Genomic DNA, 16,046 nt, shown 5'->3' with positions numbered 1-16,046 from the left:
TACATACAGAATACAAAATAGAGAATAATTACTGCATTAAATTTTAATAAAATGAATTTAATAAAATAAATTTTAATAAAATAATTGTAATGTTTAGTAATATACCTGTAATGTTTAGTAATATACCTGAATAATCGAAGAAATTTCGCACCAATACTTTAATTTCGATTCTAGAAATTGGAAATTTTGTGTCTACTTAGAACAAAAATATTTCTTCAATCAATATGTTAAATTAAAACTAATAACTATTAATAGAATACACGAAAAAAGTTTCACACTACGGAGAAAGATATAGTAAATTATATAGTGAATTTGTAAAATATAGCAATGGAATATCAATTCGAGTTATCAGATCGAATGCGCAGCGTAAACTGAAGGGAATCTGCAGTTCACGGAGGATCTACGTTGGTTCGACGCAGTCGCAAAATACTGTGCCACCAAGCTTTGGTCTTTCTCCCTTTATCGTATTCTCCGTCTTTCTCATTTTATCAGTCTTCATGACGCGCAAAATCCTGTTTTCTGGAAAAAATAATAAAAGAGAAATAATTACCAGGAAAAATCTATAACATGTACAGGAAAAATCTATAGCAGTACAATTACGAAACTACATGTATCGCATTAACATGATTTTGGTTATAAATTGTCACGTATCAAAGATAAAACGATAAATTCCATTTACATAAATCACGAACTCTTCACTAAAGTGTTCTTTTTTTTAATAGGAAAACCCGCATATATTAAATTTGAAAAAAATGATCCTTTTCTAAAATATTTTTATTAAATTAAAGAAAAACCAAAAATACCTAATCAGTTTTATTAATTTTAGAGAGATATCATAAAAACTATTGTTTAATTTTTATATTCATAATAACATAAAAATTTATAAGCTTTATAAAACTCGTAATTATTATACTTAATTATAACATTTTTTTATTTCTATTTACAAAGAAAATAAAAGATTGTAACTCATACGTTATTAATGTAAAAATATTATTGTATTGAAAATATTAATTTAGTATATGTATGAAAAAAAATTATAATATCATAATATGTCAAAGAAATTACAGTTTAATTTTGTTAATCTGCAATTGCAATCTGTTATCTGACATCTTCATGTTTTTAGATAAAATTTGTATATTTATTTAAATTTGTAACTTTATTAAATTTATAGTTTTATATTGACAACAAATGTGCGAACATCGATTTTGATTATCGTATTAGAGTGCATTTGCATAGACATAGCCATAAAGTATTTCAGTATTTATATATTTTTATCTAAATTTGTCCGAAATTTTATACGTAGATAATTTGAATAGCATATTTTTCAGATTAAATTGATAAGATATTATTTCTACATTATCAATTAATATAATTTACATTTTGTTCACATGAAAATAAATTTCAATTTCAACGATTTTTCATTGAGCCTTTGTCGAATAATTATCCTTACTGTTGATAATAAATTATTTGTATTAGACTCCGCAATTGCAGTTTCCTCTGGGTATCCCCTGCGTCAAGGGACGTCGGCGAAGATATTCTAGAAACGCAATCAGCTGTCGCTAAACTACTGCTCTTGGCCGTTTGACGTTCCGTTTACGAATCCACTTGCAAGTTAATTAGAATTCCCATGGTAAGTGAAACAGCTAACGGACCAGCTACACATCGAATTCTCATGTGCATTTACACTTTCCCAGTATCGTCGCCAATTTTTTTTTCAGTCTTAATCTTCAAGTGCAGAATATCAAAACGTGTCATCTCCTTCTGCTACTTTGCAAACGTATACCTCACTGTTTTCGTAGTTTTTCAAATATCTTGATTTTCAAATTTAATTTGAAATTTCCTTGATTGCTCGTGATTGATACTTACACATTGAAAACAAACAAAAATAGAAGCGGCAGGACGTGAAGAAAAACAATGCGTAGGTAGGTCTCATTTTGCAAGTTAGACTTTTTTCATTGACTGTGTTTATTTTTCACGTCAGAAAGAAAATATTTCTGACTTTTTATACATTTTATAAGCGAGATTGATCAATAACAATGTTTGCGTATAATTAATTGGCACAAATTTTGATATTCTTTTTCCGTGAAAATTTAAAAATATAATTAAAAAGAATATGTAGATTTTAATTAAGGTAATTTTAAATTAAACTTGTAATTTTGATTCTTTCGTCATATGAAAAAAAATGGTCAATGTTTAACAAATTTACTTATTGTTAAATTAGCTGTGTGTTTTAGTATCGAAATTATATTTTAAATATAATTTGCTTTTTATGTATGTATCTTATATATTTATCATAACTCGAAATTCGATTACTCACATACGTTTTTAAAGAAAGTTAATAGCTTCAAACTAGCATACATATGAAGAGTTTTATCATATTATAAATTGATGATCATCGTATTACAATTGTATTAATCATACATTTGCATTTTGTGAAATGTATCTATTTCATACAAAAATAGGATTACTTTTATTATTTTTTACGTCATGTGATAACTTGTTTGAAAAACAATGCGATAACTGAGGTGTATTAGCACAGATTGAGTAAAAAGTATAAGGACTTTAATGAGTTATTTGCGGATCGTTACGCTCGTTTGGATGGATAGATGCGGCATAAAACAAACAAGGGATTTTAACAGTGAATCCTAAGCGACACATTCATCTTAATTAAGATGCATTCATATTAATTAGTTTATATCTTAATGTTCCAATAACAATACTGTCTATGAAAATTAACAAGAACAGTTGTTTGCACTTAATTTAGTATCAAGGAAATAAAAGGATATAAATAAAATTTTTTTAACATTTGTAGAAAATTTACATTTGTAGAAGCACATATATGCACATTATTTGAGAAGATATTTTAATATTTGTCTGAAGTATTTTACTATTTAGATTTAATTATTTAGTTATTTAAAAATTCTATATGTCATTTTTAAAGCGATTTGGAGAGATTTTTTAATACAATTTTTATTAAAATTTTATTAAAGAAATTTCATAGGAAGCAAATTATATTATTTTTTTAAAGAGATGTTATTTAGTTTAAACAGGCAATGTTCACTTAAATATGAAACAAACCATAATGTGCTATTTAACCAACTTGTGAGACCTCGCAGTCAAAGCAAGTAAAACGTCGAGGAATTGAAATAATATGCATTAACTTACTGCCTCCGTTCACAGATTTATCATGTGTGAAAAGCCAAAGGGCAACAAGTTTAAACAACTTTTCCATAGGTATACTTTGAGTTATACATATACAATATATGCTCTTTATACTCATTCTAATAACGAACGAATATCCTTTATAAAATTAATTAAACAAATAAATAAACAATTAAATACTATTTTCGGTTTACATCGTATAATTCGTTTGGATTCCGAACAAATTTATAATTAGATCAGCCATTTCATAAATTTTGGTTATAACAAATGCTTAATTTTAATATCATCGAAATTTTCTGTGATTATAAGAGAATATAATAGCAGCGGTGCTCTTCTTCTTCTATATAACGCTGCATAAATTATTCACTAACAGGTATTTATAGATCATAAGATTTTACGTCACAAGAAAATTTATATAAATAATACATAATTTTTTTATTGTATATTTCTTGTACATTTCTTGTACAAAGATATAAATATAAATAAGCTTCCTAGAAAATATTTAGAAATATTTACCAAAGCCTATTTAAAGCTTAAATTTACTTAGCAGATATAATATATATACGGTAATATTTTGTTATATATAAGAAACAATATATACGTGAAATGATGTTTAATCATTTCTTTATGATTTCATTCAAATTCTCTAAAAATCTTTTTGATGTAATATTGCTTTTATTTATATATAGATGTACATGTGTATTATTTATATATATATATATATATATATAATTCTATATACGTCAGCTAAAAATAAAACAGATTAAAAAACTCTTCTTAAATTCTATATGTATGCTGTACATATACTTCACTCTTTCAGAGAGTACTTTCATAAATTGTTTACTTCCGCTAGTTGTTTTTATAAACTTGGCTTTATAAACGTTTTATAAACTTGAGACAGTATTTCATCGCTAAAGAGTTATCAAAATTATGAAATATGGAATAAATCATGCAAATTAAATTTCAAGTAATATGGTCGAACAAATACTTTGTTTTCATAGCATATTTTCGCTCTTCTTTTAGTATTTTCAGTATCTTCTCTTTTGAATTCCTTCTTAAGCTATTTTAACAAAAGATTTATACGGCATAAATCGCACTGAATATATCGCTTCAATTGTTTATAAAATCTGCTTTCCATAGGAAAACATAAGGTAAAATATTCACTAGAAACATATTTTTTTATTTAACTGAACAATTTATAAATTGAATATTCAGCTTGCATCTTGTTTTATATTTTATAATTGGTCTACAGAATTTCGATGATTTTAATTACATTCCATAAAAAAATTATATTTTCTAATTTTTTAAGAAATTAAAAAATTTTGCTATTCTTACTTTTGCTATTCTTAAATGAAATTCATTGTAATATATTAGAATGTAATAGAATAGATAATATTTTAAAATTCATAATAATTTATTAAATTTAATAATAATTAGGGATTAAATTTAATATATTTCTGTCTTTACTTTACATTTACTTTTTTTATAGCAAATAGTTTTCTTTGAATATTTGATTTTTATATTCACATTTTTCAGCTCTGCATCCTTTATACGATGATTAATCTGTTTAATTATAATTACTAATATTCTTTCTAACCAAAATGAAAATCTTTTATTTTTAATTTTTACACGAATGTGTATATACCTATATGTGTATATTTCTATATTTAATTAAGTATCTCATAGTTACCTCGTCGTAAAAGTAAAAAAGATGTAGCAATAAAGATTGCAGTTTTCTCTCTTGAAAGAACATTCTCTTTGCTTCGGTTTCTTTACGTCTCGAGATCCTATGACCTAAATGTAGTATAATCATACATGTCCAATATACACAGCGATGCTGTGATTTGCGTTTTATTGTTACATAATTACGAAAACTCACATTTTAATTTCGCTTACAATTTAAAATGACAGGAAGTTGGGTTACTGAAATATCAATTCACATAAATATCAAATATGTTGTGCTCTAGTGGCGTATCATAGCAATTCATAAAATTTATTTAAAAAAAAAATCAGCACAAAATGTGTCACGTGAATCTGACAAACTAATATTTTATACATTAAACGTTCTTTTGGATGGACTTAAGTTCAATTGAATCATTTTTTACTCTGTATTGATTATATTAAATTAATAATTACATAATTTTGATTCTTTGAAGCTTCGAAGATTGAAATATCAAAGTTTTGAAACTTTGAACCTTTGAAACTTCAAATTTTCGAAGCATCACAAGTTCTACTGCCAATCATAGGTTAGCACAAAACAAAGGGAATATATGTTTTACTGAGGTCGAATGGCTGTTATCAAAGATCTCTACAATCGCAATATCAATTTTTCATGTTATATCTTATCAACTTTAAATTTTATATTGCACTTATTTTTACTTAGTTTCACTTTAGTTTTAATGGTGCTGATGTTATTAACTTTCCAAATAAAAATAACAAACAATTTACAAGACAAATTTATAAATGTACTGTATTTTGATTGAAAAAAATTCGTTACCGACAAAGTATTTCATTTGTTGGATATACAATTTATATTAACTTAATATTGAATCAAATAGATGCAATCGAACAGATGCATACACCTGTGAAACAACAGTAATCAATATCTTGATTTCTAAACTTGCTTAAAAAAAATTGCCTTTTAATTGTCAGAAAAATTTGTATACTCATTTCTAATATCACGATACTTTACAGTTTAAATATAAAATAACAAGACTTAATGTAGCTTCATTCACACTTTGTTTGCGTAGAATTTTATTAAAAGTTAAATTACGAGAGACCGTGCTAAATCCCTAATTGCTTATCAATAAAAAGTGCGCCGTTATGATTTTAAGTAATGATAATTACAACACATAATAACGTTTACACAATAATTATAAAAGTAAAGTATTGTTATAAAATTAGGTATTAAAATACCGGATAATATAATAAATAATTTTTCTACTTGTTTTTTAAAGAAATTATAAGACTATAAAGAGAGAGAAATACAATTTAGATATTTACAAAAATCTAATTTAATGCTGGCTAATTTAATATTAAAAGAAAGTGATAGATTCTTTATTTTTAGTATTAAAAGCACTGAACAACAGTATTCAAAATGAGTAACTAATCTTCCAATATCTTCCAATTAAATTTCTGTAAGGCTACTTAAAAACGATGTAAAATGCGCGTTCTAAGTTTCGTCTCTATCTACAATTTCGCTTGTAGAGGCACATTTATTGCACGGGATATACCGTAATGCGCAAAATGCAATCATTTTGCTATCCCCGTTTTCGGAAGTTTCAAAGAGTTATAATACAAGGTGAAAATGAAAGAGAATGAAATGAACACGTATCCTTGGGGCATATCAAGAAACTAGTTGGATGAAGGATTGCGAAAATGGTAAAGGGTTGATGTAAATAGAATGCCGTTTCAACGTGCTGCGCGCAATTCTATACGGTATACAATCAAAGGATTGCGCATTTATAACTGGCATTCAATTGGCATCCTGCAATTTCTTAATAACAATAACTTAAATATTTAAATGCATTACAATTTAAAAAATTACAATTTAATTTCCGATTATGGTACAATTATCTATGAAATATCTCAGAAAATTACAATAACTGGATAATAACTGGAAATTAAATTGTAATTCTCTAAATATTTTGACATGAATATATTTTTATTCTCTTTCAATAAAAAGAGTAAAATATTAATAGTGAATAGGTTAGATGGATATTTATTGAATATACAAAAATATAAAAATAGTTATATGATTCTGTGTTGATCCTGATTAATCATTTTTGTGAATTTTTTCCATTATTATGTTATTCTTAAAATTATAATATTAAGATATTGTTTTTCCGAAACTGTTTTAGCAGAAGTATAGAATATTATAAAGATATCAAAACTAAATAAAATTTTATGGAAATAAATTCAACGATATAACTTGTTTTGTTATAGAACACATTTTCATCCTCTTAAGCTAAATTTATGATCAGATCCTATAGACAGCTTATCGAGTACATAAATGAATGCATTTACATGATATTATCACTGAATTTCGAAAAATTATCATTCAATATCATTTGCAATAAAATTTATATATGGCAATGAAGATGTATTATATAATTTAAAAACATGTATATAAAAATATTGATATTCTTATATACATATATGTTTTTGAGTGACAAAAATATTTGTAAATGTAAGTATCGACAATATATCGAATTCGAATGCAAGGATTTGTTAAACCTAAATGATTATTTATTATATGAATCAATCATTCTCGGAAAAAGTCTTGAGAAATTTAGAAAGATAATGTTGCCACCTATGGGATATATCTTTGACTAAAAAGAAAACTTTACGAATATTTATACTTTTATTTAATTATTAATAAATTTAAGTATAAATAATATTATTGCGCTTCGATATAATATACATTTCTCTTTATATTATTAACAAAATAATTAAGAAATCTATACACATAATAAAAGATTTAAAGATTTAAAGATTTATTCGCAAAAATTAATATTTATTAATTGAATAATTATATATATGCAAACAATATGTATAAAATAACATAATCTCTATTAATAACATGTTATTAAGAAACTAAGAAGATATTATTAACTGTTTTTAGTACTATAACGTCTAACTACGTTATCCGCTGTGACAAAAAACATTGCAATAACCTGCTGTAAGCGTGGAAACGATCGATATAGTGGCGACACAGCCGGCTTATAGAAGAGTTTGTACAAAATATCATCTGATAAATTCAAATGTTTCTTGCACTACTTACGGTACATGATGGTTTTTAAATGTAAAATATTCTAGTATTCATTTTTTATTACTTTTTTACTACTAACTCTTTATATTAAACATATATATGTATTTTTTATCAAGATACTTGTTTTATTAAGATGTTTATATACGAACATATACAATATAGAACATATACAATACATAAGTGGCAAGAAACATTCGTATTTTTTATCACATGTACACTCTATTGTCATAATATACAGAACAATATAGGATTAACGTGAGAATTGTATTAGCAAACTCATTAAGATTATCTTCAGAACAATGTCATCTTATTCTTTTACAATTTAAATTAAAAAAGATTTAAAAAGTTACTTATTAGCTGTATTAATAATTATTTCAATATTTAAAAAAAATATTTATTTATGAATTAATTTTTCACACACCTTTTCTATCTTCTATTTGAGTGACTTTTTTAATAATAAAATAGAAATAGATTTTATTTGAATTTAAGCACTCGACAAATAAAGTTATTTTACACACTATATTACAAATAAACTCATATTTTTTCTTTGTATGTACCTAACGCAGAAAATCTTTGTGTGAGTTATGTCATATCTGTTTTGGTGATATAATATAGTACTACTTTTTAATCTCAACAAACTTCAACTATTTTTTTCGATTTGTAGTACATTAATTTCAAGTGCAATACTCCGGCGTAGAACGATTAGCATGACGCTATTGACGCTATGTGCAGTAGCGAATCCACGTGTACATTTACTTTCAGATAAGAGCGTCCGGGGATAATGAGCGCAGTTTTATCGGAATACTTAACCGGACGTTGTATACAGTGCTTCTTCGTTTGCAGTTTATAGTGATTAAAGAGAGCATATCTTAAAAACGGACGTGTTACATACAATACTCTCTATGCAAATATGTCTGTGATATGACAAAGAAGACTTGGGACAAAATGAACGTAACGTAATACGTATACAATTCAATTAGGACGCTGGTAAGTTTTTTTACGACTTTACTTTCCGAAAATTGAAACGAAATATACGAGAGCGGGAAACGAGTAAATGAAGATATATAAATATTAAGTTAAGATTGAGTAACTTTCTTTCGGCCTTCGAAGGAGAAAGAAAGTAAGTAATATGGGTAAAAAACTAACGGAAATGAAAGTCTGAATTTTCTTAAAGCATTATAAATGATTCCTTCTCAATAAATGTTTTATTAGACGTTGTTTTATTTACTTTTACATTTTCAATTAAGTATTAATTAATTTTATTATTGATATGCTATGCACAGAAACCTCAGGCAGTAATTTGACTTCCGTTAATGATAGCTAGTAATGTTACCACTGGTTGAATTTATCCAGGCACAGAAATACTTTGAAGATGGAAATCCACAAAATCACATTATCGATTTGCAAAGAATAAAATAGATAATAAAAAGTATGAAATATCTGAATTGAACAATTATTACTAATTTTTCATGTTTGCAAATAATTTTAGAGATAAAAAAGTCTTTTTACGTTTTAAAATGTGATAGTAAATGAAAATGTCGACTTAGCTTCACTTCAAATAGTCTACATTTCACAAGACTTTAATCTGTCAGGCATGCCCATGTCATCTTGCCCAGTATAATATTTTCATGTTTATCCTAAATGAAATATTTGTTTTCTGCAATTCCTTTTGTATTTACTTATGAATTTGAAAAAAAAACAATATATTTATTCGAGCAAATTTTGAAATTTATTTAAATTATTCTTGTGTACACATCTTTATTAATGTGAGATCTATTACGCCATTAATTATAGAAATAATTTTTCATTTTCCACTATCATATGTCTTGTTATTTCAAACTGCTTTTTTTTTATCTATCACTGTGTTAGTGTTTCATATATTTAGAAAATTCTTATAATATTCTCTCGAAAGTCGCAAAAGAAACGCGGGAGTAAAGAAAGATTTATTATGTGTTTTTAGTAGCTAATTCCAGTGAGATCTCTTTATAGCAGTAATAAAAAGAGATTTTTTTTCATTTTATGGAAGTAACTTCTATTAATATATAAAATATTACGTCAACTGTTACATTTAGAGTCATTTCAATAACGTTGATGTATCAATACAAAGATTCGGTTGTACAGAATGGCTTCGAGTGCTATTGTGCGCAGGGACAGTTAGGCCCTGCGCACAATAGAAAGAATAAGGAATTAGAAATAAAGAATAAACGATTATAACCTATCAAAAATCGGATTCATCGGAATACACGGTTTGATAAGTTGAAATTGTTTATTTTTATTCTTAATTTTTTATTCCTTTTATTGTGCGCAGAGCCTTAAAGTACCGCCGGTATTAGCATTATAAACTAAAGTGTTCGACTAATAGTTGAAACTTTTTACATTTGTTGTTCAAGATTATGATCTTGACATCATATGTCAAGATTAAAGCCTTTGAAGAGCATTATTCTTCTTATTCTCATTTTCAGTAAAATATCCAAAGGTCTTGCAATCTTGATGATGTCAAGATCATGGCTCTGAATAATATTTAAAAGGTTTTTAACCATCAGTTGAACACTTTAGATAATGCTAATGCCCGCAATACTATAACTTCAAGCATTATAACTCAAAAAATACTTAATGAAAAAATACTCTGTTATAGTAGTTTGAAGAATTATTGAGATAAGCTACAAAAATATGCAATAAAAAACGGGGGTTTCCATATAAAAAAACCTTGTGGCGATCACCCGAGATCAAATTGATAAGATCAGTAAATAGATCTTTTTAAACTTTACAACCTTTAGCTGAAACATTTTTTTTATGAAACTTATATTTTTCACAAAATATTTAAGGATATCTCTCTCTCTCTCTCTCTCTCTCTCTCTCTCTCTCTCTCTCTCTCTCTCTCTCTCTCTCTCTCTCTCTCTCCCTCCCTCCCCCTCCCTCCCTCCCTCTCAATGTGTGTGTGTGTGTGTGTGTGTGTGTGTGGGTGTGTGTGGGTGTGTGTGGGTGTGTGTGTGTGTGTGTGTGTGTGTATAATAAATTGTTTGTTATTGTCGAAAGTAATATAATATTTCTAAGACTGTTAGGTAATTAAGACTGATTACCTTTACGAAAATATATAATTTGCTATTACTATCTTTTATTATTCTTTATTTTAAATATTGTTATACTATATTATTATCCTTTATTTCAAATATTATTTTGAAAGTTTTACAAATCAAATTTTTATTAAAATGAAACTAAATTATACAAAATCGCAATTGTACAGATTAACGTAATGTAATTGTACAGATTAACGTAAAATCAAATACTATATATTATGTATATATTATTAATTTTTATTAACATTATATATTAATTTTTGTAATTTTTCCTAATTTTTTACCAAAATTGAAAATTAATGGTCAAATTTAAAAGAGAAAACATCTCTAAATATTAAAAGGTATAAAACATTTTCAAAGATTTATATAAGTGTAATGAAGATTTTAAGAAAAAATAGCATTTAGATCATATTCGGTATACTTAAATATGTTTATCTATCTATATGATTTCCTCTTTTTCGTAAAAAAACAGTTAAAGAAATAAAAAATTAAACTAATGTTACTTTTATAAGATGGTAACTTTATTGACATATTGACATGTTTATTGATATGTAAGAATTCACAAAAAACAATTTTTCAAGCAATTAACTTATCTTATACTAATTTACTTATCTACTTATCTTTACAATGTTTAGTAAGTAAATTAGAATCCGTGGCACAGAATAACAGAAGTACAAAAAAACGTTACAATCAATATATATATATATACATTCAGTGCCTAGATTAGTCTACCTTATAGAGAGAGTTTTGGTTCTACCCCTAACACAAAAAGTTCCCACTCTTTGAATATAAACAAAATGTTATAATAAAAATATAATAAATACAATATTGTAAAATATAAATATAAAGCATAATATGAATTACAAAAATTAATAATCATCTCTTGGTAATCATAAAAAGCATATATGTAATTATAAAAAAATTAATACAATATACAAAATAATAAAATATAAAAAAAGTTATAAGTAGATTAATAAAATCTGTTTATATATATAAAACATATAACATATGTTTGTATAATATATTGGGTCATCTAAAAAGTATCCGCGGTTTTTGTCACTAGATAGTGTTGATAGTCAACACATCTAGTGACAAAAAACCACGGATACTTTTTAGATGACCCAATATATATAACATATAAGTAATTAAGAACAATTCTGTTAAGTAATTTTTTTCATATTAAATATCAAATATGTATGTACATGTGCAAGTACAATAGAGTATATACGATAGAGAATCCACATGCGTTCCTTCATCTACATCATATTATTTTAAAATTTCGAAAAATCAAATGGATTTTAACGTTTTTAAATAATATAATATCTCGAAGGAAAATTGTCTTCTATCAAAGAAGATAATATTAAATCTTTTTCTCAATACAATATGAATGGCTAAAAGACATTAGACTTGAAAGAATCTGTTGCAAACACGATTATATAATAAAATGGGATAAAGATTAATTAATTAATGCAAAGTATTAGAAAAGTACTATATTATTGTCAAAGAGTACGCTTACTACTTATAATGAAAATTTTTTAGCTCTTGTTACTACTAAGCAATGTCATGTATGAAACTATTGTTATTTTTACTTTCACATAAATCACGTTTCAGAATTCGTAATGTCAACCACGGGCAAACATATTATATGTTTACTTCGTATACAACTTTACGATATTGTAACTATATTCAAATAATAATAGATAGCATATGATTATATTGAAATATTTTCATATTGCTTTTCACACAAATGCTTTTCACATAAATTTTAGCTACATTTTGTCTTACATTATCACGAGATTGCAATTCGCGAGAAAACACACTTTAAAAACAATGTTTTAATTTTTTCTTGCAAATGTTTGGTAAAATATATGTTCTAAATAGGCAAAAAGTAGTGAACGTTAAATTAAATTATACCGAACTTATTTAAATATTGTACCGTATCGCGAAATAAACTTTTTATTTGCGAACGTGTTTTTTCTGAATACAAGCAACGTCATATTATTACTATTAAAAATCAAGGTAAAAATAAATTACTTCATCTTATCATATCTAATTTATATCAATATCATATCTTATTATATCATATTTAATGTAATATGTAATGGAAGAATGTCAAGACAAGATAGAAAAAATCTGTAATACAAACATGTCGTTCTAAGAAAAAAAGGGATGCTACAGAAATATAAATCTTTTTTTTTTTCGATTAATTATGTAGAGGGTACTGCCGATACAATATAGATCAGTAAGTCGGATTGCCTATCTAGGCAGGGGCAACGCGTTACTGATAATGCGGAAGAAGATTAGATCGCAAATTATAAATTATATAATTTTAAATACAGAATTATTTTGTTTAAATATATAATTATAAATTATAATTACATATTTTTAAATATTTATTAAATTTTATTTATGTTATTTATATTATTAAATACATATTTTATATCATATTATTGAATTTTACGCTATATCAGAATGTAAAATTTAATTTTTCTTGTCTCATTTCCCGCCGGATTCTCTTTTGCGATGTAATCTTATTCCGCATTACCAATAAAGCGTGCTCCTGTCAGGCAGATAGGCAACTCGACTTACTGATCTGTAGATATCGGTAGCACCTTGTACACCATAGTACTTATTTTTTTAATGTATTAAAATAATTAAAATTCTGCCTTAAAGGTATATGTATATTTTCTTAAATCATAATAATTAAAAAAACTACTAATTAAATAAAAAAAACCATTTCTCTCTCTCTCTCTCTCTCTCACACACACACATACACACTCACTCTTTTAAATCTTATTCTCAAATTATCGTTAATAAAATAAAAATATAAGAAATAACATTTAATATAATATTTATAATTTCATTTTTACAAACTACTATTTATATGTTTTTATAAAAAATATTTTATTTCAAGCTTATATCTTCATTAATACAGTATGTTTTCGATGTTATCGAATTACAATATAACATATATGAATATATTGATTTTCAAAAAATTTTACTTCAGCGATTCCAGCTCTTAATACGATTTCTATTCAACATAATATTGAAGCATGTTTAATTATTTAATTAATCATTTACATCATTTATTAATTGCAAATTAATGGGAAATAAAATATACAAATTTCTTAAATGTCATATCAAATAAACAATACATTATTATAAATTATTACTGTTAAAGATATCAATATATTATTAGAAATTTCATACATATTTAGCAATAACGTATAAGTAACATATTTAGCAATAAAACATAAGTCAAAAAGAAATGAGATAATATTATATAACATTTATATGCTATTTTATAACATCTACAAATAAATATAATTATTAAGATGTTATATCATATATTAATATAATAATTATTAATAGACTATTGTAATTATAAATTACTATAATTACACATGAGCTATGAGTAGTACATGATGACATGTATTTATCTACATGTTTGATTAATTTAATCTAATTAATAACGAATATACTTATTATTTATTATTCTCTTATCGATGATATGTTCTTTTATCGATTTGACTCTATTATTAAGCACTATAATCTATTAAAGTATTAATTTGTCTTTTCCTTAAACTGATTAATACATTAAATCTTGTAATGACAACCAAGCTGCTATTTCATATATATATCATTGAAAGGTTGAAAAAAAAAAATCAATTAAATTTATAAATTTTTCAACAAACTTTCCAGCAACTCAAATTTATATCCTTTTAAAAGAAACAAAGGAAATACTTAATATTTTAAATCGAAATCCTATCAAATAAAAATTTTCTTTGTATAATATATAAATTTATTTAATCTAATATCATTTTATCAAAATTTATTTAATAAGTTAAAATCAAGACAGCTATATGAATAAATTATACTAAGTAAAAAGAAGCATTAACTACAATTCAAATTACAGATGTTGGAATAATAATTCTATGTGTAATTTATTTTAAATAGCTATATTTAATATACTTCAAACATAGGACTGCGTGCCAACTAATTTCGAATTTGCAATCAAACTAAAAGAATAATAATAATCTCACAAATTAAAATTTATTTAATTCGTGGATACATTCAACAATTGTGGTTTTATAATAAGAAGTTCCATATAAAAATTTAAATAAAAGTTATACTAATAGTTATCTAAAAATTTTATATTATGTATTGTAAAATAATTCTATATGAAATTGAAATTTCATAAAATGAAGAAATCAGTTAATTTTTATACTCTTTCTAATAACTTCTAATTATTTTATAATCACTTTCGTATAATTCTTTTTATAATTTTTATTTTAACATTGGTATAGAATTATTTATAAAAAGATAATTGTTTATTAAAAACATGTCTAAAAAAGTAAAAAAAGTAAAGTAGATATTCATAAAATATATATTTCTCGATATCGCCAAATTTCTTCACAAAAACGTAGAAATCAGTAAATGTGCGATCATAGAATATTAAAAAAAATAGACATGTCTATTTGACAATCTGGATTGATTATTCAAATTTCTTAACTTTTCAAATAAAATTTCAAATAAAATTCCTCTGAATCCAAGTTGTTGTGATAATAATTTTTATCTTGATCATGAATTATAATATCGATTCCAATGCCGGACATCCTGTAATGACGCTTCAATAACTACAAAGTCATAGTGGACAGGATATTGTGGTCCGATAAAGGATTTCTCGATCAGTACTTTGCATAGAACAAGAGAGAAACAGGAGAGAGAGAGGAAAGGATTGAACAAGGGTTGAGTCTGTATCCCGGGGGTAAGTAGTGGTGGATCACATAGGGTGGACGTTCGTTCTCGCACGGATGAAGCTGCCGTTGCCAGTCGTGCTACGGTGTCGGACCAGCGCGGTTCCTTTCTCCTTTTGACTTTTCATGGTTCTTTCCGTTTTTGTTCTACTTTCAACTCCGAGTGCGCTTCTGTGAACATCAATCACTCTAAGTAAGTACGCGTTAGATAATACATTTTTAAAAAACCAAAAATATTGAAACAATGTATTTACAATGAATTCAAGTTCCAAAATTTTG

General features: G+C 25.3%; 2 protein-coding genes across 3 annotated transcripts in view; one reads left to right on the top strand and one right to left on the bottom strand.

Annotated features, from left to right (window-relative positions):
- The window catches only part of LOC105148634 (neuropeptide CCHamide-2 receptor), a 34,891-nt gene extending 32,102 nt beyond the window's left edge, over positions 1-2,789 (bottom strand). The window contains exon 1 of the mRNA XM_011060461.2: positions 127-2,789. The gene's annotated coding sequence lies outside the window, so the exon portion shown is untranslated. The remainder of the gene's footprint in view (positions 1-126) is intronic.
- Positions 2,790-8,457: 5,668 nt separating this feature from the next.
- Positions 8,458-16,046, top strand: part of LOC105148661 (neuropeptide CCHamide-1 receptor) — a 42,644-nt gene continuing 35,055 nt past the window's right edge. The window contains exon 1 of one of the 2 annotated variants that reach the window (XM_087413036.1): positions 8,458-8,920. The gene's annotated coding sequence lies outside the window, so the exon portion shown is untranslated. Of the gene's footprint in view, positions 8,921-13,888; positions 15,961-16,046 lie in introns of those variants that run through there. The other variant, XM_087413037.1, reaches the window with a different exon arrangement.

This window comes from Acromyrmex echinatior, chromosome 14 (assembly GCF_024713525.1).
Source record: "Acromyrmex echinatior isolate Ae372 chromosome 14, ASM2471352v2, whole genome shotgun sequence".
Lineage (NCBI taxonomy): Eukaryota > Metazoa > Arthropoda > Insecta > Hymenoptera > Formicidae > Acromyrmex > Acromyrmex echinatior.
Note: the sequence above shows the minus strand (reverse complement) of the source record. Positions and strands in the feature narration are given on the sequence as shown.